The sequence below is a fragment of the Microcaecilia unicolor genome, chromosome 1 (assembly GCF_901765095.1).
Source record: "Microcaecilia unicolor chromosome 1, aMicUni1.1, whole genome shotgun sequence".
In the NCBI taxonomy this organism is placed as follows: domain Eukaryota; kingdom Metazoa; phylum Chordata; class Amphibia; order Gymnophiona; family Siphonopidae; genus Microcaecilia; species Microcaecilia unicolor.
Genome location: NC_044031.1, coordinates 422507659 through 422532844, shown reverse-complemented (window position 1 = coordinate 422532844; position 25186 = coordinate 422507659).

Below are 25186 nucleotides of genomic sequence, written 5' to 3'. Positions count from 1 at the left end.
CAATTTAATGAAAAAAAGGTATTGAGGCAACTGGCTTGTAATTTGATATGGATTGACAAGATTCCTTTCTATTTTTTAATATAGGAGTGATTCATATATCCCTAAATCTGTAGGAAACTGACCTAATGCCAAGGAATGTTAAAGCCAGAGTAGCATATGTCTATAGAAACTGACCTCATTATATATGGGGAGCATGAACCTATTTGACAGTAAGAATTAACATATTTCCTAAACAATACATCTAATTGACACCAACTTGGAGGTATAAAATCAAGCCAAGTTCTGTCTGCTTCAATCACTTCATTGGTGTTTTTTCTAATTTGACACCTAAATAATTAAATGAAGTATTTTGGAATTGTGAATGTATTTAGAAGATCTTATTTTGAAAATATTCTGCTAGCTCATGCACAGTTGACGCATTGTTCGAATTATAGGGAAGATATGATTGAACATGGTCTAATCCTTCACAATTAAAAAAAGATGTTTAGTATTTATTTATTTATTGCATTTGTATCCCACATTTCCCACCTCTTTGCAGGCTCAATGTGGCTTACAATACATCATGGATAGTGGAAACATAATAGAGAATAGACATTTAGTATTACAGAAGTATCTTGGGTAACATGATAATGATAAAGCATGATAGTAGTATAACAATCAAATATTAAAGACAATTTTGGATGTAATTGGAGGAGATAGTATTAATTATCTCAGTCCCTATTAGCTTAGAATAATAGTCTTTCCTCCTAGTATTTAAAGCTAGATCTCACCAAAACAGGAGAGATATGGTATCCCGATAGCGAGGTTGCAATAGAGACCATAGTAGATCAGGTATCTTTAAATAAAAAGCAGACACTGTCAACTACTGAGCAAGATATAAATAGGAAAAACAAACATAGTTTGAAATGTCTATATGCAAATACCAGAAGCCTAAGAAATAAGATGGGAGTGTTAGAATATATTGCACTAAATGAAAATGTTGATACAATAGGCATCTCTGAGAACTGGTGGAAGGAGGATAACCAGTGGGACACTGTCATACAAGGGTACAAATTAAATCATAGTGATAGGGTAGATCAAATTAGTGGAGGGGTAGCATTGTATATTAAGGAGGGCCTTGAATAAAATAGATTGAAAATGCTGAAGAAAACAAAACACATCTTGGAATCCCTACAGACTGAAATTCTATGTGTAAAGGGGAAAAGAATAGTGATAGGCATGGAAAAAAGAAGGGTGTCCCTGATGAGCACTTGGGCGACTTTACTTGGTTCATTTTGTCATACGACCAAACTTAAAAAAGGTGCTCGAACTGACCAGATGACCACCGGAGGGAATCGGTGATGACCTCCCCTTACTCCCCCAGTGGTCACCAACTCCCTCCCGCCCTGCCAGCATCTATGTCAGCCTCAAATGTCATACCCAGCTCCATGACAGCAGTATACAGGTCCCTGGAGCAGTTTAGTGGGTGCAGTGCACTTCAGGCAGGCAGACACAGGCCCACCCCCCCACCTGTTACACTTGTGGTGGTAAATGTGAGTCCTTCAAAACCCACCAGAAACCCACTGTACCCACATGTAGGTGCCCCCTTCACCCCTTAGGGCTATGGTAGTGGGGTTTGGGGGGCTCAGCACCCAAAGTAAAGGAGCTATGTACCTGGAAGCAATTTCTGAAGTCCACTGCAGTGCCCCCTAGGGTGCCCGGTTGGTGTCCTAGCATATGAGGGGGGACCAGTGCACTACGAATACTGGGTCCTCCCATGAGGTCGTTTCTGAGATGGGCGTCCTCAGTTTCCATTACGGCCGAAAATCGGGGAGAACCATCTCTAAGGACAACCACTTCTAAAGTCGACCTAAATTTCTCGATTTGGGCGTCTCCGACCGTATTATCAAAACAAAAGATGGATGCCCTTCTTGTTTTCATAATGCGGGTGTTATGACTGGAGAAATGTGAGCCCTTGTGCCCTGACTAAGCACGGCTAGATGGAGTGACACCGCACTCGGTCAGGCAGCCAGACAACCCCTAGCTTCACCTGGGGAGCGACCACCATTCCCTGGGAATTGAGCCCCCAGGTTCGGGCAGCCTCCAGGACTTCTGGAACAGGTGAGGTTGCATGACCACTGACCAGACAGGCAGGCAAACAGACACAGTCCAAAAGCCAGGTAAATCCGTAGGGCAAAGAGTAGTCAAAAACAGTCCAAGGTCAAGGCAGGCAGCAAAACAAGCGAGGTCCAGGAAACAAGCTGAGGTCTGGAACACTGGAACTGAAAGCAAGGAGCACCGGCGTGGACCTCAAACACAATTGAGGCCGAAACAACGAAGGACTGAAGGCAGGGCCTTAAGTAGTGGAGGAATTAGGCTCAAGCATGTGCAGCTGATTCAAGATGGCTGCCCCCATCAGCAGAGGTGCCTACGTCCAAATATGGGCTTCCTTCCTGACCTCGTTACTCCAAGATGGCTGCCCCCTCCTGAGCTAGCCAAGATGGCTGCTGTCCTTGATCCAACCAGAAAAAGGAAACAAAAACAGACCCATCCTGGAGAAACCACATCCAAAATAGCCGGCTATCTCAGCCGGACCGCACCTCGCCAGCGAATCGGCCGCGCAGGCCTGGAACCAGGTGAGGAACGTAACAGCGGGTTTCCCCGCCCCTTCTCTGGAACGTCCTATGAGGACGTCCTCAGGAAAACCTGGGCACCCCGTTTGATTATGCCCCTCAATGTCTCCTAGATGCTTCATTTCATCTTTACATATTAACCACAGTGCCTTCTCCATAATTCATAACTCTGCTTTTCTGTTGCTTGAATTTTATTCTATTATATATGGCATCAATCTTCCTTCCTTTTTTCTTATCCTGAATAGTTTGTAACCCTCTATAACTGTATCCTAGCCACTATTTTCAGTGTATCTTGTCTCCTCAACCACCATTAAATCCAAGTGAGTCTCAACCATGACTGTCTATAGATCTGAGACTCTATTTCCCATAATATGGTCATTAATATACATAGATTGGCCTAATGGTGCCCTTTTCATCATGCCACTATAAGTGTATAATTAAGGATTTCCAAATATCTATTCAGAATTTAACGTACCCACAATGAATATGCATGTGCATACTCTTGGTCTCCAATGTATATATGTTGATTTTCCTCCAGATTCTATATATGGTGCTCAGAAGTTTGCACCCAAATTTGCGCAGGCACCCACAATGCATGCACAAATTAATTGAGTAATGAGCCAGTTAATATTAACAATTAGACGCTATCAACCAATTATTAATGTTAACTGGGATTCATTAAAATTTGCACATACATCTGACTGTGTGCTGTTCTTTAAGGCATGGTACCTAACTCTACTAATGCTTAACTCAAAAGGGAGTGTGGCTATGGGCATGGCATTCAGAAAAGTTGTGTGTAGAATTATAGACGACAGCTTCAGTGCACCTAAATGGAAACCAGCGTTTACACCAAGTTTCAGAAAACGTAAGTCTGTTGCCTAAAGTTAGACATGGAAACCGGCACTAAGTGCGATTCTATAAAGGGCACATGCCTTTTATAGAATCACGCTTAGCGCTGATTTTTTTCCAGCTCTGAATTTTGAGTACTATTTACTGAATCCAGCCCTCATACCCCCAAATTCTATAAATTGCACCTTAATTTCTTTACAGAAATCGAAGCATATTCTACAACAATGCATATAACTTAATTGAATAACTAGCTAATCAGTGCTGTTAATTGGATGTTAACCAGCAATGATCAGCACACAACTTGCTAAGTGTATTCTGTAACATAATGTGCATAAATTCCAAGTCATACAGTTGAAAAGGGAGCATGGTTATAGACATGGAATGGGTGGTTCGTGGGCATTTTGAAAATCTATGCGCATTATTATAGAATACACCCACTCTGAGCCTTATTCTATAAAAGATATGCTTCTAAATTTATGGTCTTAAATTTATGCTCCTAAAATTTATGTTCCTAATTTATTAGCATAATTTATGCTCCTAAATTAAGTACCATTTGCCTTTTTATCACATTGGCACATGGTCAATAATTGAAAAAAAATAGAAAATTGTGTCTTTTATAGCCACGCTAAAAATGGCCTTAGGCACTGGAAAGACCTGCGTAAGGATGTGCTATGGGCAATTTTTACCTCAGCTTAGTAAAAGGGCCCCCCAAGAGATCATGGACCATAAAAATTTGCAATCTAAAACAGCAATATTAAATTTTTAAAAAACCTATCACTAACATTTTTCGCTATTTTACTAGGTTTTTTTCACTATGTAATTTAATATTCCTATTATGGATGATACATTTTTATGGTCCATGATCACTCGATTGCATACACAAATGCAAGATAAAATTAGGTGGTGTTAATACTTTTTTCTTCCCAAAAAGAATATGAATTGATGAGGGGATTATTTGTTCCTCCTGATGATAAGAAATATTCTTATCTGGATATTTTTTAATTTTTTATTTGTCTTCATTTTTAATCCACTGGATTATTTGAACTAAGGCTTCTAGTGGTGAGCTAAGTCTATAGTACACCAGATCAGTTATCTAGAATTCAAAGTAGGGTAGCCAAATTAGTATAGTCAATGGTCATGTTAAAAAAAAAACAAAGAACATTTCCCTTTTTTTGATGGAAAAATATGATAAAATTAATGTGAAAAAGATACCTCAAACTATGTGATCTGACCTAATAAGTTATTAATAGGGAACCATTACTCTTCATGCATTTTTTAGTAGCAAGGCATTGCCTTTTTGTCAAGATTAGTGGATTATAAAATATTTGTGCTACACATTATAAATGACCCTACCTATTAATAAGTCTGCAGAAAGGTATGTTTAAATTGAATTACATTAAGAAGAAAAGTGCCAACAGAAAATTAAACATAATTAATGTGAACACATAAATTAAAGAGCAGAAAAGACATTCACTGAATTGATCATTTTGAAGATTAATTACTGATAATATCTAATGATATATCAATTATTAGTGTTCTTAAAAGATCCATTTTATAAAAGTTAGAATTCATTTGCTATGAGCATATGGTGGAAGTTACAGGTGGAATATAACGACTTTGATCATATTACATTATCTTTAATGGATGGATTTTATTTTGGAAGCTCAAAACTATAATGTACAACTTGGCCTTGATAGCCTTGAAAAAAAGAATGGTAGTTTTCTATAAATTTTAACACATTAGAATATTTTCATGTAAATTAATCAAATTAATGCACAGTAATTCATTGGTTGACATGTGCTTAATTAATCCAGCTTGCACTAAATTTATTAAGGCATGGTAATAAACAGAATCTGCACTAATTTAATTTCATGTAATTGCACATTTATAGTCAACTTAACCAAAAATATTGGCTCAAAGCAGATTACAATGAATTCCTAAAACATAACAGAGTCCACATATATACATACGTAGTAAGATTACACAGGAGCCACATTATTGTAATGTAATTCATTCAGATCAACTTATAATACTTCCTGGAAAGCAAAATTTTAAATAAACAATGGAGTTGAATGTAGTTTGTGTAAAGTTAAAGGACGGAAATTCCAATGTTTTGGTCCCATATCATCTATGGATCTGTTTTTCAAGGTTACTTTATTGTACTTTGGGCCCTGTTTAGAAAGCCATGCTGTAGGCATGCTATCATTTTTAGCACACGCTAAAAAGAGACATTGATAGGAATATATGAGTTTCTAGCATCAGCGTGTGCTAAATTCTAGTGTGTGCTAAAAATGATAGCGCTCCTTAGTAAACAGGCCCTTTGGGCCCCTTTTATGAAACTGTGGTAAAAGGGAGCCTACGCTGGCGATGGTGTGTGTCTTTGACATGTGCGAGGCCCCCTTTTACCACACAGGGTAAAAGATAGGTCTTTCTTTTTTAATGAAATGGCCGTGCGGCAAGTGAAGCACTTGCCACATGGCCATTTCAGGGGGCCATTGAGGTAGTGGTAAGGGCTCCTGCGCTAACCCAACCTGGCAGTAGCCTGGCAGCACATGACACTGTCCGATTACCGCCGGATACACACCAGCACTACAAAAATTAATATTTTTTGTAGCGCCAGATATGATGGCACGCTGGAGGTGGGAAGTACTGCCGCTTTGTAAAAGGGGCCCTTTATTTCTTATGAGTCTCAATTATTCCCATATGAGTTCAATGTGACATACAATAAGGTATCAAACAAGTATGTATAACAGATAACAAAATAACATCAAAATAGAATGAAAAGAAGAGTGTAAAGCTGTTGTTTAAACCTCACCTAATACAAACTTTCTAAGCAAGTAAGATTTCCGAAATAAAGCATAAGAAGACATAGACCTAATGTCAATTGGCAGATCATTCCAATATTTTGTTGATAAATATGCTAAAGTCAAATCATGCAATGTTTTAAATCTCATACCCTTAGATAAGGGAAAATCCAAATTCCAATAACTCTCTTTTATTCTTCTATCTCTCATTTTTGGCCACAAAATCCAATGATCTATATATAGCCAGGCATGTTTCCATTTATAAACAAGTAAATCATTACACAGATTTTAAAAATCCCTCTCACTTCAACAGGAAGCTAATGCAAAGTAATATAAAGTGGAGTCACTCTCTCATATTTAGCTTTTGATAAAATCAATCTTGACGCTACATTTTGTATTGTCTGAAATCTCTTCTTCAAAGAGTTCGAACAATCCAGATATTACAATAATCAGTTTGAGACAATATGAGAGACTGAACCAAAAGTCTAAAATTATAAATATTAAAACAATATTGTATTAGGCTTAATTTCTTTAATACCCCCAAAACCTTTTTTTCTTTTTTAATAATGACTGAAATTGTTTTTCTAATGTTAAGTGTTGATCAATCAGGATCCCCCAAACTTTCAGTTCTGTTTCAGCCTTCAAATAAACACCATTAAGATGCAACCATATATTTGACACATCAATTTTAGGTGCTGATAAAATAAAAAAAATGATTTTATCACGATTTAATTTAAGGTGTAAACAATTTGCCCATTTCTCAACCATGGATAATCCATATTCAATCATCATATTAACATCATCTTTATCTTTAGAAAAGGAAAAATATAACATAATATTATCAGCATAGGTAAAACAATTAATACCCTCTTTCTCCATATAAAAATCCAGAGTTGACATCAAAACATTAAACAGAATTGGATAAAGGGGAGAACCTTGAGGAATGCCGGTATGTTCTATCCATTCATCTGATAAAATTCCATTCATCGTCACAGTGTAGGATCTACTAAGAAACCTCTAATCCATTCAAATACCTGACCCCCAATTCCAAATACATCAAGTACTTCCAATAATACTTTATTATCTACAACATCGAATGTACTAGAGAAGTTCAATTGCATCAATAACATTTGCTGATCATAACTCATAGATTTCCTGAAGGTATTACCTAAGGGGTCCTTTTACTAAGGTACACGGAAAAATGGCCTGCGGTAGTGTAGACACCTGTTTTGGGCACACGCAGAATTATTTTTTAGTGCACATACAAAAAATGCCTTTTAATTTTTGTCGAAAATTGACATGTGGCAAAATTTAAATTGTTGCGCATCCATTTTGGATCTGAGACTTTACCGCAATCCATTGACCTAGCGGTAAGTTCTCACAAGGTAACTGGGCGGTAATGGTATACGCGTGTCAAATTCCACTTGACGCGTGTAGCTGCTGTGTGTCAGAAAATAAAAAAATATTTTTCAGATGCATGTAGCGGACGTGCGCCAAAATTGAAATTACTGCACAGGTCATGCGGTAACCAGGCAGTAAGTCCAATTTGGTTCGCATTGGGCGCATGTAGATGTCTACACGGCTTAGTAAAAGGACCCCTAAGGTACTTAGCATCATCTCAGTGCTAAAAGTTTTTCTAAATCCTGATTGATTTTGCTGTAACAAATTATGCTGTTCTAAATAATCTGAGATTTGGCAGAAGGTAGTTGTACCTTATATTAGTCCTCTGAACACTACTACTACTACTTAACATTTCTAGAGCGCTACTAGGGTTACGCAGCGCTGTACAATTTAACAAAGAGAGACAGTCCCTGCTCAAAGAGCATACCACTTATCCCAATTCCCCATGTATTCAGCAATGAAACCATGTAAAATTTGGAATATAAAAATAACAAACTGTAACCTGGCCCTAATTGGAAGCCAATGAAGTGCTATCGGATATGGAGTTATACTGTTCCACTTCAATCCGCCTTCCCCCGTTTATCTTTGCGCAACATTTTGCAGAATCTGTAAGCAAGATAGTTGGTAATCAGGTAATCTGATCAACACTGTATTACAATAATCATGTCTAGAAATATCACCACTTGAACTGCTATCTGCAAATGTTGTACATCTAAATAGGATCCAATATGACATAATTGACTATCAAAAAATTCATTTGAGCTTTGTTAAATGAGAATCCGAATAGATGCCTAACAACTTTAATATCCCAACAAAGAGGTATTTGTATACTTGCTATAGCTGGACAATAAAAGATTTTAGTTTATAAAATATGCATATACACATGTACTTTATGTGTGAACATTTAACCTGCTCCTGAGCACCTATATCTCTTTGGGGCTCATTTTCTAAAGAGAAAAATGTTTAAAAAGTGGCATAAAGCAGCATATCAAAATGTTCAAACGGCTATTTTCAAAACCCATTTTCTAAGCATTTTTCTATGTTGTTCCTCAGCAGTGCATTCAAATCACAACGGGTCATGTCGGGAATGTGTTAAAGGTAGGATTTGGGTGTTCCTAACGCTTGGATGTTTTTCTACCATAATGGAACAAAACAAAACCATCCACTAAAATTAACATGTTTTGAGCCAGATCTGTTTTAATAATGGCTAAACAAACGAGCTCTGTTTCGGCAACAAAGCAGCTGCATCAGGGATCAATAGCATCAATTTACAGAAATTACTAGGCTAAAAGCCCATAAAATCAGCAAACCAAAGCAGAATAACAGCATAATATCCAAAAGGAAACAGAGTGGATCATAGCACTTCAGAGTCTCGAAATTGACCCCTGATGCAGGTGCTTTGCCACCAAAATATGGTGTGGGTTGAGTCTAATAAAGGACTCTTGGCTTTCCCATACTTGACCAACCCTTGGTGCTTTTCGTTTCTTCATTGCTGTGTGTGCTTCTACCCTCTTTTCTTCTGCTTAATAACGACTAAGCCCAAAAAAAGTGCCCTAAATGATCAGATGACCACTAGAGGAATAAAGGAATGACTTCCCCAGTGGTCACTGACCCCCCTCCCACCCCCGCCCCCAAATATGTGAAAGAAACAGTACATACCAGCCTTTATGACAGCTTCAGATATTATGGCCAGTCTTATTAGAGCAGTGAGCTGGTCCCTGGAGTAGCCTAGTGGTTGATGCAGTGCACTGTGGAGGAGGGAACCCAGACCCATAATCCACTTTGTTACACTAGTGGTGGAAAGTGTGTGCCCCAAAAATCTACTGTAACCATATATAGGTGGCACTTGAATGCATAAAGGATAAGGGCTATTGTGTAAGTATAGTAGGGTTTTGTTGGATTTTAGAGGATTCACCATCAAACATATAAATGGCAAGTGACCGACTCACCTGCAAATGCACAGTAGAGACTTCCCTCTCTGTCCCGCCCTCGCGTCAAGACGTGATGACATCAGAGGGCAGAACAGAGAGGGAAACGGAGTCGGACTGTCGGATGCTGCTGCTGGAGCCTGGAAACGAACTTCGCGCGCACCAACCTCCACCCTCCCCCCCATCCCCACCGCTGCTCCCGCCCCCCTCCGTATCGTGCCCCCTTCACTGACCTGAGAGCGCCTCTCACCTGTCACGGAGGTGAGAGGCGCTGTCAGGTCAGTGCAGGGGGCCCGGCACGGAGGGGGGAGGGAGCGGCGGCGAGGAGGGTAGCTGGAAATCTAGCCCGTTTTAACGGGCTTAACAGCTAGTACAATATAAGGGGGTAATGGTGAGATGTGTACTTGGGACCTTGTAAGTGAAGTCCACTGCAGTGCCTTTGCCCTGCTGCTCTGCTGGGATGTCTGGCTCATCCTACATCCCAATGACTCAATTTTGTACTTTTTTCACTTGGACATGTTTTTTCATTTGTTTGTTTTTTAAATGGTCCAAAAAGATAGACACACCGAGTACAGCAGTGTCTAGCAAATGGCCATTTCTGAAACAAAAAAATAAACATGGCCCATTGAGGTGGCGATAAGAGCTACCGTACTAACTCTGCGATAACCGGGCAGCTTGCAGTGATGCTCGATTACCACCAGGTTACCGCTATACAAGCCATTTCTGGGGGAGGGGGGGGGGGGTATTTTTCCCCCGGAAATGGCACACGCTCAGGGTGGGACTACTGTTGGGCCATCTAGCTCAAAACCGCAATTGAACCAGATATGTAGACATTTTTTCTGGTTTGGTTATGGCAGTGAGCTATATGTTTCTTTGAGACATTTTCAGCAAAGCGTCTCAATTCGGACTTCAATGTCATATCGAAAATGCCCCTATGCTTTTATCTGTATTTTAGTTGAAGGGTTCTGGAATGGGGATAGGTTGGACAAGAAAAGAATAGGCATTATTTGGATTTTCTCTGCAGATATATATTTTTTTTCTTTCAGTAAACACCCTCAATTTCACAGCAGTCTGTAAAGTTAGAAAAGTATAGGGTTGATATTTGTGGAGGGGTGTTTTTGAAAAGGAAGTCCAAGTCAGAATTAGGACATCCTGCTCATAAAATACAATAATTAAAAAAAAAAAAAAAGTCCACTTCACAGCCATTTTTGAGCAGGAAATATGTTGGGGTTTCCTATTTGAAAATTGTTGATTTGAATTTTGCTCACACCTTTTTCAGTAGTAGCTCAAGGTGAGTTACATTCAGGTACACCGAGCATTTCTCTGTCCCTGGAAAGCTCATAGTCCACTTTTGCACCTGAGGAAACGGAAGGTTAAATAACTTGCCCAAGACCACAAGGAGCAGTAGTGGGATTTGAACTGGCCACAGTTAGGTGCTCTAACCATTAGGCTACTCTACTATGTGAGAATATCCAAAACGAGTAGCCATGTTAAAAACTAAAATGTTCAAATAATGAACTACAAAAATTCAGGGACAAGGATGTCCCACATGGCAGCATTTTAAAAGAAATGGCCACACGGATGTCTTGGCAGAGCAGAGGGGCAGCCTAGTGGTCAGTGCTGTCTGCTGGAAATCAGGGCACCCAAGTTCACAACCCCAAAAGCTCTTTTATTTTAAATCTTGAGCCATCCTGGAACAGGGACATATGTACTGTACACCACCTCAACAGCTGTCAGGCTTATTTATTTATTTAGAGTTTGCTCACATCTTTTTCAGTAGTAGCTCAAGGTGAGTTACAGTCAGAGACACTGGATGTTTTTCTGTCCTAGAAAGGCTTGTAATCTAAGCTTGTACCTGAGGCAACAGAGGGTTAAGTGACTTGCCCAAGATCACAAGGAGCAGCAGTGGGATTTGAACTGGTCACCTCTGGATTTCAAGACCAGTGCTCTTACCACTAGGCCACTCCTCGGTATGGTTGGTACATATGAAAAAAAGCAGGAGTGGGCATTGAATCTGGGTCTCCCAAGTTACAGGCCACTGCACTGACCACTAGGCTACTCCTAAGACCCCCTTTCTACTTTGCTCAAAATGCCCATAATACCTGATGCTGTCATAGAGCCTGATATGCATTTCCAGTTTCACTTTCAGTGAGAGGAAGGGGGGGGGGGCATCAACCACTGGGAGATTCATGAGGGGTCATGCCTTAATCCCTCCAGTGGTCAGTTGCTCAATCAGAGCAACCTTTTGTACCCTGGAAGTGACTGAAACAGGTCTAAATAAAATTGTCCTTCGTTTTAGACTTGGATATTTCTTCTTGTTCGATTATCACTGTTGGATATCCTAATAGCATAGGATGTCCAAATTCTGTCATTCCAAAATTGCAGTTTGGACGTTTTGGGCAGATGAACACATCCCCCTCCCCCCACAAACACACAGACACACACACTTTGAGACATCTATGTGCTTTGAAAATGAGTCTCAAAGTGAATTAACCAGTTAAGAGAAGCTCTTATCTGGTTTAATCACACTAAGAAGGCCCCAAGGAAATATTCAGTGCCACTTACTTGCATAGTGTTACTGAATATCCTCTCTAAATGCTAAAGCTGAAACCATCAATTGTGAGAGCTCTTCAGGAACTGAGTTGACACTTAACTGGATAATATTCAGCTCTTAAATTGATGTTAACTGGCTAAATAGTACAACAAAAGTTGCAATCCTATCTTTATCTAGTTAAACTTAACTGGTTAAAGGCTAAATATAGGCGCATATCTGGCTATGTGCTATCCATCTGCAAATACTCAAATATTTAATGCCAGTACCAGGACATAGTCTGACACTGAATGTCCAGGTATAATTTTAGCAGATGGCTGACCCCTATGCTCTTTAACAGCAATTGTGCATGTCCAAAAAGGGAAAAGAAGCTTATATTGTATTGAAACTAATAAAGTATCATATACTTGCAAGCTGAGATTAGTCCAAAAAACCTGCCAAAGAAGACATTTGACTTTTCTAACATATGCTAGGCTGTGGAGTCAGTTTTTTTAAATGCAGGAAACATTTTTAGGCTTGCTTCTCTGACACACAACCTACCCAATTACTCAATACAAATGCAACCATATGTTCATTATTCACATACACATACCCCAGCCTACACACTCAGAGAGACACACTTTTGTGTAATGGGAATTATATACTGCCTTACTGTGGTTTTTCCAACTACATTCAAAGTGGCTTACCATATTATACACAGGTACTTATTTGTACCTGGGACAATGGAGAGTTAATTGATTTGCTCAGAGTCACAAGCAGCTGTAGTGGGACTTGAACCCAGTTCCCCAGGATCAGAATCTGCTGCACTAACCACTAGGCTAGTCCTCCACTCCAAAATTGCAATACTCAAAATGCCCATAATACCTGATGCTGTCATAGAGCCTGATATGCATTTCCAGTTTCACTTTCAGTGAGAGGAAGGGGGGGGGGGGGGGGGCATCAACCACTGGGAGATTCATGAGGGGTCATGCCTTAATCCCTCCAGTTGTCAGTTGCTCAATCAGAGCAACCTTTTGTACCCTGGAAGTGACTGAAACAGGTCTAAATAAAATTGTCCTTCGTTTTAGACTTGGATATTTCTTCTTGTTCGATTATCACTGTTGGATATCCTAATAGCATAGGATGTCCAAATTCTGTCATTCCAAAATTGCAGTTTGGACGTTTTGGGCAGATGAACACATCCCCCTCCCCCCACAAACACACACACTTTGAGACATCTATGTGCTTTGAAAATGAGTCTCAAAGTGAATTAACCAGTTAAGAGAAGCTCTTATCTGGTTTAATCACACTAAGAAGGCCCCAAGGCTAGGCTGTGGAGTCAGTTTTTTTAAATGCAGGAAACATTTTTAGGCTTGCTTCTCTGACACACAACCTACCCAATTACTCAATACAAATGCAACCATATGTTCATTATTCACATACACATACCCCAGCCTACACACTCAGAGAGACACACTTTTGTGTAATGGGAATTATATACTGCCTTACTGTGGTTTTTCCAACTACATTCAAAGTGGCTTACATATTATACACAGGTACTTATTTGTACCTGGGACAATGGAGAGTTAATTGATTTGCTCAGAGTCACAAGCAGCTGTAGTGGGACTTGAACCCAGTTCCCCAGGATCAGAATCTGCTGCACTAACCACTAGGCTAGTCCTCCACTCCAAAATTGCAATACTATGAGGAGTATAAACTTTGCAGAAAATGATAATATTTTTAAGTTTGCAATTTTTTTCAGTTTTGAACTTGAACAAATTAAGGCCTACATAATTGACAAGCATCATTCTCTGAACTGTTTCATGGTATTAAAGAGTGAAGAATGGTATGGAGGTATGATAATACTGAGTGTTCTAATCTTTTAAAATATAATCAAATAGCATTTATAAAATTTTAATAGCAAAAAGTGTTTTGTGATTTAGACTTTTATAATATAACCTAAGGTAATTTAGTCACAGTGCCATACCATCAAGATCTGCAAATGATATAAGCAATAAGCTATTACAACCTGCAAGCAGATGTGATGGGTGCTTTATCATGCATATTGACGGGCAGGGGAATTAGGAAGGAGCTTAGATTTCAACTAGTTTCAAAATCATGTTTTTAGTTAATGAGATCCTTAATAATTTTAGCTAGGTATTTCAGTTTTCAAAGACACATAATAAAACATTTCTATTTTATGAGATTAGGAGGAGCTTAAAAAAATATCTGGGATCATCCCCCGACCACGGACATTCTGAATCATATAGAATTTCCCATGCATATGATTACATATGGAAGATTATTTCACATTTGCAATTACATTTATTAAATGTTTATTTAATTAGAACTTCCATATGTTTGTGTACCAAAATGTTTATTTCATGTTGAAATTGTTATTCAGTGTATTGAGATTACAGGTACATACAAGCCTGACATTAAATAATGTTCAAGCAGCTGATAGAAATTATTTACAAGTTCTATAACTCTTTGACATTAAAAAACGTGCTTACTTCTGCCATACAAGAGAGTGTATGAATATAAGAGGAAACTCTACATATTGTACCAAATGGAGAAGATTCAGTGTGTTCATCCTCTCTGCAACTCAATGCACATTATCCTGTAGTTAAAAAAGATGTGAGTAATTTCCTGTATCTCTAAGGCAACAGTGTACTAAGTAGCTAACTGGGTTTAACCTATGGAAAATAGGAATATATATTTATTCGCTACTCATATGCTGATGGCAGTATTATTTTTCCTGTTAAAGGGGTCTGCTAATCAGACATGTATAGGATATTCTCCCATATTCAGGGCTGGATGTGTTTGAAAGGCTTCAAATTAAACCTGAAAAAAAAAAAACATTCTTCGGGTTGAGGATAAGAGAGATACTAACCCCCAAATTCTATAAATGGCATCCAAAGATGCATGCTAAAATTTATGTGCACTGCTGCTTGGTGTGCGCAGGTTAATTAGTTAACAAGCCAATCACTTAGCTCTTCACTTCCCAAGTTGTAAAAGCCTGAAGTATAAATCAATATATGTGTTGAGTTTCTCTTACATATTTTATTTAGATTTGCTCAAACCTTTTTCAGTAGTAGCTCAAGGTGAGTTACATTCAGGTACATTGGATATTTCGCTGTCCCAGGAGGGCTCACAATCTAAGTTTGTACCTGAGGCGATGGAGGATTAAGTGACTTGCCCAAGATCACAAGGAACAGTGGTGGGATTTGAACCAACCATGTCTGGATTGCAAGAGTGTTGCTCTCACCACTAGGCCACTCCTCCATGCCATATGCACACAGCTCTGGAATTCTCTACCAAAACACCTGAAATTTACGAATAATCATCTAGAATTCTGAAAAAACCTAAAACCTCACCTGTTCGAGAAGGCATACCCCACAGTATCTGACATAAACACCGAATAATGAAATATGGCATTTTAATCAGGAAACGAACAGTTTTCAACCCCAATGTATGATCACACCCTAACATTTTGTCTGAATCACCCCAACCTATTTACCAATACTTCTTTACTGTACTTGTCACTGTAATAGTACCCCTATACTGTAATTTTTCACACTGACGTTTGTAACCACCGCTCCAGAACTATGTAAGCCACTTTGAGCCTACTAATAATTGGGAAAAGGTGAGATACAAATGTAGCAAATAAATAAATAAATCAGTGTTGATAATTATCAGTACTAATTGAACTTTATATGCCTATCTCCCTATGGTTATTCTAGAAAGTGTTACGTTATTTGTCTAGTCGCAAAACTGCAAAAAGGCACACGATGAGGAGGTGTGTCCAAAATATATGCACGCTCTTATAGAATCATGCCTAATTGTGCAGAAAATGGCTGTACATATGTGGGCCTGCTCTGAGCAGGCCTAACTGCTGGCATATACATGTTAAGTAGTTAAGAGCGATTCTGTATATCACACTTTTCACCATGGTTTTCCCCAAACCTTCATTGCTGGTCAGATGAGCTTCAAATGATTTGAGAACCTCAGATGTGTTGGACGATTTAGGGACCTAATTGGAATTTTGGTGATTGGGCCATAGTATAAACAACTGTTACAACCTGTATTGGACCTCACATCCCTTACTAGTGGGCTTGGTGCTTGTCCTTAGATCTGGGATGTCTACCTTATGCAGTGCTATGATTCCCTCATTTGAACACTAAAGCCCATTGGCAAAGTGGTAGCAGCTTCAACCTGAGAGTCAGGTGACCAGGGTTCCAATTCCCACCTGATCTACAGCTGCCCTACTCCTCCACCCTGTGCTACTATTTCAGGACTGATAACCAGATCTTGTAGACATATATGCTTGGGGAAGAAGTGTTTTAGGTTTAATGTTGAGAATGGGCTATATGGCTGTTTGGTCTTCAGAAGGGTGACTTAGGTTCTTTGCCAAAGTGAGCTTATGGAACCTGTCGTTGAAGGACGTCTCATAGTCTGGAATAGAAAGATTGGTTGGTTGCTCTCTCACGTCTGGGAACTTCATTGTTGGGGTTTGCAGACTGTAGTCACCTGTCACCCAGAGATATCTGCACTTTTCACTCAGGGATATATATGTTCTCCTCCTAAGGCAACAGTACAGATGTCCATGAGCTACAGCTCTAAAGTAACTGTGGTGACCTAGTGGTGAAAACAGGTAACCTGTTATTCAGGGGGATGAGTTTAAATCCCCCAAAACTAGGTATCTTAGCCACATGGAACATACATGCAGAATTTTTTTTTCTTGTGAGGAAATGGCAACCATCCTGCATTCTGATGACATCTGAATTCTGTGTCAAAATTTGCACTCTCACACACTGCTCCCCTCCCTGACCCTCCTGTGTAAAAGTATGTGTTTGTCTCTATGTGTAGGTGCGTTTTGGGTTGTCTGGCTGTCCCTGCAGCTACAGTTTGCCTACTGTCCATGTCTGTGCCATGAGGCTGCTGGAGAAGGCAGGAGTACTGTCCATATCATTGTTGCTGCCCTTTACAATCTGCAGTTCATGAACCTCACTGATAGCTAGTGTATACACAGAGAAAACCTGTGATAGGAGACCAGCAAGTATCTCTGTGGGCAGCTGTAGGCAGAGATGGAGGTCAGTACTTGGAGGGGACATGCCCTGCCCCTGGCTTCCCTGGACACAGGAACATGACCACCTCCCCCTGGAGATGGTGCATGCCTTAGGCATCCAGCCACCTCATGTTGCATTGTTATGCAAGAACAACAGCAGACCATGACTGCCTTGTATGAATTGGCAGGCCCCCAAGGCAGGGAGAGTGCTGCAAGACTCAGTGGATATGCTGACACATGGTCCTGTCAGGTGACCATTAGGGTTGCCAACCAGATCAGAGTCGTCTGACTGGGTTGATCCAGTCCTGGCTTGACCTCATTGCACACAAGGACTTGTACTCTAGCTTTTCTTAAGGAAAGCAATGGGGAAAGCAGAAGTACAAGTCCCTGCATGCAATGGGTAGGCCCAGGGCTGCAGCAACCTTGTTAGGTGAGTGGGTTCAGTTGGAAAACATAGTGACCGTGGCTATCCACTGGAAACATGGTTGGGGAAGCCCATTGTGCACCTAGAGGGAGAGGCTGAAGAGAGCTACAATGATGTTCTGTTCCCTGGATCTCTAAGGGGGGGGGGGGGGGGGGGGGGGACTGTACAGGCAGACTCCTGTATGTAAGAGTTGTACAGCATTCTACATTAACCTTGCTCTCAGTCATTACATCCATGAGGCACGGAGGAAAGTGACAGCACAGATGAGGGAGATGGGGCACTTCAGAAATGGACCCAAAAAAGAGGGCAGCATGTGAGAGAAGAATTGATGCAGACACAGTAACACAGTCAAAGGTTCTCATATATTTATTGCACCAAAAAAAAATCAAAATATCCTTAAAACAAAGAAACAAATATGTACCCATTCCCTCCCCCCTGCCCCTAGCAACAAAATTAAAGGTTTGACAGCTGTCTTTATATGAAACAAAAATTACCAATTCCCCTACCCCTCCCCAACCCCTCCCCAAGTAATAAAGTTAAACATTCTAAACAGCCTTTAAATCCAAACTAAAATTAACCCTCCCCCCTCCCTCCAAAGCAATGTCCTGTATGAGGATGCAGTCTGACAGAACAGAGCCATTACCCAAGTTGATATCTGGTGAAAGCAACTGCCATAGGACATCCGTGAGGTGGAAGATCCAAAGGAAAGACAATGGCAGTGATAAGTATAGCAAGGTCCTGAGAGAAGCAGTTCCTTCCAGCACAATGTCCCTGAGGCCATTGGGAAGGGAGGCATGCACCACAGAAGGACCTCACTTTAGGCTCCTCCCATGTCCCTGCCCACCTCTTCCACAACTGGTGGAGGCCTGGCTGGTGGAGGCCCAGTTGCTGGAGGCCCTGGTGGTATAGGGATGGGTGAGGGGAGGCTGGCTGGTAGGTGTAGCACTGGGATGGATTGAGGAGGGGTCTTATGGTATGGTTGGTCTGAGGAGCTGGAGAGAAATGTGGTAAGGGTTGTCTGGCTGCACTCCAGGGCAAGGTTTGTGCATGTTTGGCTGTTACATAGGGAGGTGAGGCAGGAGATACATTCCTCCTTGAATGTCCTCCTGGCTCTCACCTCCCCAATGTGGGCTTCTAGATGCTGACTGAGCCTTGCAACCTCTTCCTTGAGCAGGCCTTGGTCCTGGTGGATGTTATGAGTGGTGCACGCCAGAAGTGCTCAGGGTGGCCTGAATGTATTTGATGGCTCTCTGCCTAACCCAGCTCCTCCTCCTCTTCCTCTTCCTCCTCCTCCTCCATGGGGCCTGGGAGATCCTGTTCCTCTAGGTCCTCCTCTGCTTCAATGCTTTCATCCTCCTCCACTTCCTCCTCCTCTTCCAGCTCTGGTGGTGGTGATGTTGCTGCTTCTGCTACTGATACTTGGCCTTCCTCCTCCTTGGGAGCTTGGCCTTGGGTCGTTTGACCATCTGCATGAGGAGATAACATGTAATATGAGCATTGGCAGACATTTGTATGTTGTCACAAAGCAAGAGCCAGGTCCAAAGAGGGCTGACAAGGACACATTTGACATGCTGAATAGATATGACCACACAACTCACTGACTAGCCTTAGGGAAGAGGGATCCAGAGCCAGTGGACCAGTTCCATGACAGTGCAGGCTGAGACATTCATTGAACATATATGTGATTTTCAGAGGTTTTTATCAGCTGCCCTGGACTCCTTCTTTTGGCTGCCTTTAATACATGTTCTCTACACCCCAAGTTCCTTATGTGCAGGACAGGTCAACATATTAGTGCTTGTAATTGGTTCACAAGGCAGCCTGGAACATTAATTTCCTAACCTTACTACTGGCTGTGAATAAAGCCTGGCTACCCTGAAACCCAAAGGTTGTCTCTGCATAAGTCCCACCACATGTCCATCTGGAAAAGAGTCATTGGTTATATGGAATATATGGTGTCTACGTTTACCTCACTTCCTGGAGGCTATGTCCCAGCCTCTGACTTCAGTCATTGTTCTGGGGTCAAATGTGGCTAGTACCTCCCTCTCCAGGGAACTCAGGGTTGTTGTGCTGTTGGTTCCCTCTACCTCTCTCTCTGGTTGTGTTTATCACAGACCTTGTTCCTCATATGCCTCCATTTCTATTTTAGATTCTCTGCTTCCTGGTTCTGGTGGTAGATGCCATTAAGTGTATTTCGATGCACTGCTAGATAGCAAGTTGTGTATTGGCTCTGGTTCTGTTTGCTGAGTCCCCAGAAAGGACATTGTAATTGGCCTTCACCTTGGCCATCAAGAAGCACAGTTCACTGGGCTAATAATTACCCTTCCTTTTGTTTGCCATTTTATCTGCACCTAAAGGTTCTGCATGGAGTATGGCTCTATTATAATCTAGCCTTTTTGGTGAAAAACAGCATGACGTGGTGATATCAGCACCAACCTCTCATAAATGGTGTTCAGGTGTAGGTGATTTTGTCTTTGGGACTCAGAGAGGGTGTGTTTGCATTCTCTGGTGCTTCTTGTGTTATTCTGCAATCTTAGTGTGTGCTTTGACCCTACCCTATACCCATTTCCTTATGTTAGTGTTCCTGCTGCTCCTGCTCACTCCTTTCTCACTTCTACCACCTCCACTTCTGTCTGTTCAACCCTTCCCAGTCCCCTGCTGTACCTTCCCCTCTCCCTGTTTATCACCCTATATCCCACCCCTGTGTGCAAGTTACTGTGTGGTGTGTGTGTAACTGCAGTCACTTGTGTGTTTAACTTGTACTGTTTTGTATTGTGTTTGGCATTGGGTGTGTCGTGCCGCTCCATTGTGTGTTTGTGTGTGCATGTGTGTTATTAGATGCTGAAGCCACTTTTGTCTATCTTGAGTGTTTCCCTCTATGTGTTTGTGCTCCATTGTGTGTTTGTGTGTGTGTTGCTGATGCTGCTGAGAGTGATGAATGAGCTCTTCATGGAATGGCTGATGGTACACCAGTGGTGAAGGCAACAGAGGAGAGGCTAAGGCCAGCCACAGTAGATGTTCAGGTCCAGGATCAACTTTCTGGAAATGACCAATGAGCAATACATAGACTGCTACCACTTTAATTGAGAGACCATTGTACATCTGTGTGAACAACTGGAGGAGGACCTGGAGCCCACTACTTGGATGGGGCATGCCCTTCCAGTCCATGTGTGATTGACCAGAGCCCTGGCCTTCCTGGCAAGTGGAACCATTCAAAGGCCTCTGGAAACTGAAGCAAGCATGAGCCAGCCATATGCCTCACACATCATAAACCACATTTTTCATGCTTTTTTGAGAAGACACCCCCTTTATATCCCATGCGTGAGGCAGAACAGCAACAGATAATGATAGCTTTTTACAAGCTATCTTCAATTTCCCTCTGTCCTGGGTACAATCAATTGCAGACACATGGCCTTCAGGCCACTTGTAGCTACTGAGTGAGATTACCGGAACTGGAGACGCTATCACTCATGTGACATTTGTGCAAACTACCCAGGATCATGCCATGATCCGTATATCCTTTCAAGGTCTGGCATCCACAATGCTTCCCAGAGGGGAGAGATCCGAGGTGGTTGGTTATTAAGTGAGGACCTTCCTACAACCACAGCATCCTTTGGTTCATTGACTACATTTCTCTCTTTTCACCATAGGTGCATGGCCTGCATGGGCCCACTAGTCTGGAGGATGCCACAGAACACACTTGTGGATCCGGATAACATGCAACAAAAGAAGTGTGTCCCTTCTATAACATCTGCTGTTCTCTCCTGTCTTCAATGCAGGTGACCATTGCTATTTGCTGAGGAGGTGAACCCCCAGAGCCCAAATAGCAAAGATACAACAGGGCCCAAGCTCCAACACAGGCAGTGATTGAACGGGCATTTGGAGTCATAAAGTCCCGGTTCCAATGTCTCAATCGCTTTGGGGGGGAGCTATTGTATACGTTTTGCATTTGGATGTATTTGTTTGAAAATGGAGCAAAACATAAAACATCCAAATCACAAAACATTTTTCCAAACAGCATTTTCAAACGGAAAAGAGAGACTTGTTTTTGTAGAAAATGACCTTTCCTGTTCTGATTTTGGACATTTAAAAAAACGTCCAAATTCAGACTTAGATCTCATATCCAAAAATACCCCTTGTTAATTTGACTTGCCTAAAGTCACACAGAGTAGCAGGAATTGAACCCATGCTGCCAGGATCAAAGATGACTGCATTAACCATTAAGCCACTCATCCTTTATTTTGTATGCTTTGCATTTGGATGTCTTTTGTTCGAAAATGGACCAAAAAAAGGACATCTAAATCCTAAAATGTCCAAATAACAAGACATCCATAGCATTTTCGAACACAAAAGATAGATGTCTATCTTTTTCGAAAATGACCTTCTTTCCTGTTCAGAATTTGGACATTTCTGTAAAACGTCTAAATTCTAATTTAGATGTTCTATCGAAAATGCCCCTCTATATGAGCTATTGTGGGGTTTGAGAAGTGACATGGAGAGGCATTTTCAAAATGGACATCTAAATTGCAATTTGGACGTCCTTGCAAAATGGCTAAATCCAGTGGCAGGGGAAACCGTACTTTCGAAACAATATGAGCGTCCATCTTTCGTTTTGAAAATACCATCAGGGATGTCCTAATCCTTAAATTGGGACGTCCCTTGATTTGGACGTCCCTAGATATGGATGTTTCTGACTTTTCGAAACCAAAGACGTCCATGTCAAAAATGACCAAATGCAAGCCATTTTGTCATGAGAGAAGCCAGCATTTGTAGTGCACTGGTCCCCCTGACATGCCAGGACACCAACTGGGCACCCTACGGGGCACTGCAGTAGACTTCATAAATTGCTCCCAGGTACATATCTCCCTTACCTTGTGTGCTGAGCCCCCCCAAACCCACTACCGACAACTGTACACCACTTACAGGTGAAGGGGGGCAACTAGATGTGGGTACGGTGGGTTTCTGGTGGGTTTTGCAGTGCTCGTTGTTTTCGCCACAAATGTAACAGGTAGCGGGGGGATGGGCCTGGGTCTGCCTGACTGAAGTGCACTGCAGTACCCACTAAAACTGCTCCAGGGACCTGCATGCGCTGTCACGGACATGAGTATTATTTATTTATTTATTTGTAGCATTTGTATCCCACATTTCCCCACCAATTTGCAGGCTCAATGTGGCTTACATTTGCTGTAATGGTGGCTGCCATTTCCGGGTAACAGAATTACAAATGGTATTGCGTTAAGGTGTATACATACAAGGTAACATCAGTGGCAATCCTAGCCAGCATGACACCCGGGGCGGATCGCCGATGCGCCCCCTCCCCGGGTGCAGCGCGGCCCCCCCCCCCCCCCCCCCCCGGCGAAATGACACACCCCCCCCGGGTGCACGCCGCTGGGGGGGTGCCACAGCGCGCGCCTGTCAGCTGAGTTCGCTGACTTCGCTAACTTCGCTGCAGCTCCCTCTGCCCCGGCCGAAACAGGAAGTAACCTGTTCCGGGTAGAGAGAGCTGCAGCGAAGTTAGCGAAGTCAGCGAAGTCAGCTGTCAGGCGCGCGCCGTGGCACCCCCCCAGCGGCGTGCACCCGGGGCAGACCGCCCCCACCGCCCCCCCCCCTTGGTACGCCACTGGGTAACATACATGGAACAGGTCATGGTATATATATATATATATACCATGACCTGTTCCATGTACATATATACATGGTAAAGAAGAAGAATACATTATGGTAATGCATGAAGGTTCCTGAATAATAAATTGGATTGTAACATACATTAGGTCATCGACTATCGAGATCATATTTGACTTAAGGATTAAAGTATTAACGGTTGTTCATAATCACAAATAAGTTAATCAGTCAAGTGTTAAGTCTTATTATCTAGTGTTTAAGATGGATGTTTTTGGTATGCTTTTTTGAACAGATCAGTTTTGAGTAGTCTTCGGAAGATAGTTGGGTCTTGCGTTGTTTTTATGGCTTTCGGTTGTGCGTTCCATAGCTGCGTGCAAATGTATGAGAAACTGGTCGTGTATGTGGATTTATATTTTAGTCCTTTACAGTTAGGGTAGTGTAGATTGAGGAATGTGCGTGCTGATCTTTTTGCGTTCCTGGTAGGCAGGTCTATGAGATCCGACATATAGGTCGGGGCTTCCCCGTGAACGATTTTGTGAACCAGGGTACAAACTTTGAACGTAATTCGTTCTTTTAATGACATCTGAGGCTGGCATGACATATTTTTAAAGATGTTTTTGAGGGTGAGAGGGGTTAGTGACCACTGGGGGAGTAATGGGAGGTCATCCCCAATTCTCTCCGGTGGTCATCTGGTCATTTTGGGCACCTTTTTGTGCCTTAGTCGTAAGAAAAACAGGTCTGGGTGAAAACGTCCAAGTGTTTGTCAGGGACGTCCTATTTTTTTTTTTCAATTATTGGTCAAGGACGTCCAAGTGTTAGGCACATCCAAGTCCTGCCTTCGCTACGCCTCCAACATGCCCCCTTGAGCTTTGGCCATCCTTGTGATGGAGTGCAGTTGGGGACATCCTAAATCAGGTTTCAATTATACCGATTTGGATGTCCCTGGGAGAAGGATGTCCATCTTCCCAATTATGTCGAAAGATGGACGTCCTTCTCTTTCCAAAATGAGCCCAATAGTGGCCTAGTAGTTAAGGATATAGCATAGGAGTCAGGGGATCTAGGTTCAGTTCCCATCTTAGCTAATGTTCATCCACCCACCTAACCCTGTACTAGGAATAGTTGGCATTCAAAAATATTTTCAAATTGTTTTAAGTCTGTTTTATCTTACTCTTCATGACTAATTTATGTACCACTAACTATTGCATTTTAATTCACTTCAGATTTGATATCCAAAATAAAGTGTTGAACAATTTTAAAGTGAGGTTTTTTTTTATAACACCTTCGCCTATTGGGTTAAAACATAGCCATAAACAGTAGATATATTATATGCCTACCAAATAACAACACCACTGCTAGTCTTACAGGTGTCCTGTGTGTAGCCTCTACAGGTGTCCTGTGTGGTAGCCTCTAACCATGATAACAATAGAGTAGTCATAGCCATTGAGCTGGAAAGACAGGACACCTGTATGAAGGTCAGCTTTGGTGTAATATATATATATATATAAAAGCTTTTTTTATTTACAAGATATAATAAAATAAACTTTTATCTAACATAAGAACATGAAGAGGTGTAAATTTGCCAATTAAAGATTTTAACTGAAAAACATGAGGGACAAAGGGAGGGAGGAAGGGAAAAATGACTGACAATCCAAAAAAGGAGCATATGTATAATACAAATAAAAAAGGTTAGGGAAGGGAAAAGGGTCACGTAGGGTAGAGAGAGGGAGGGAAGGAGGTGACCCCAAGAGCATTAAGAGCAGCCTTGGGAGGTTGGGGTCTAAGGATGGCAGCATGCTCTAGAGCAGAGAGAATGCAAGCTTGTGTGGCCACGATCTGTTCTAGAGCATCCTCCAGCCTGGCCTGCCCTACTTCTAGGGCCCTTAGATTCTGGTCAATGGTGACCCACATGTCCCCCTTGTTATCCAAGAAAACCTCTGTTCTAGTGGCAGGT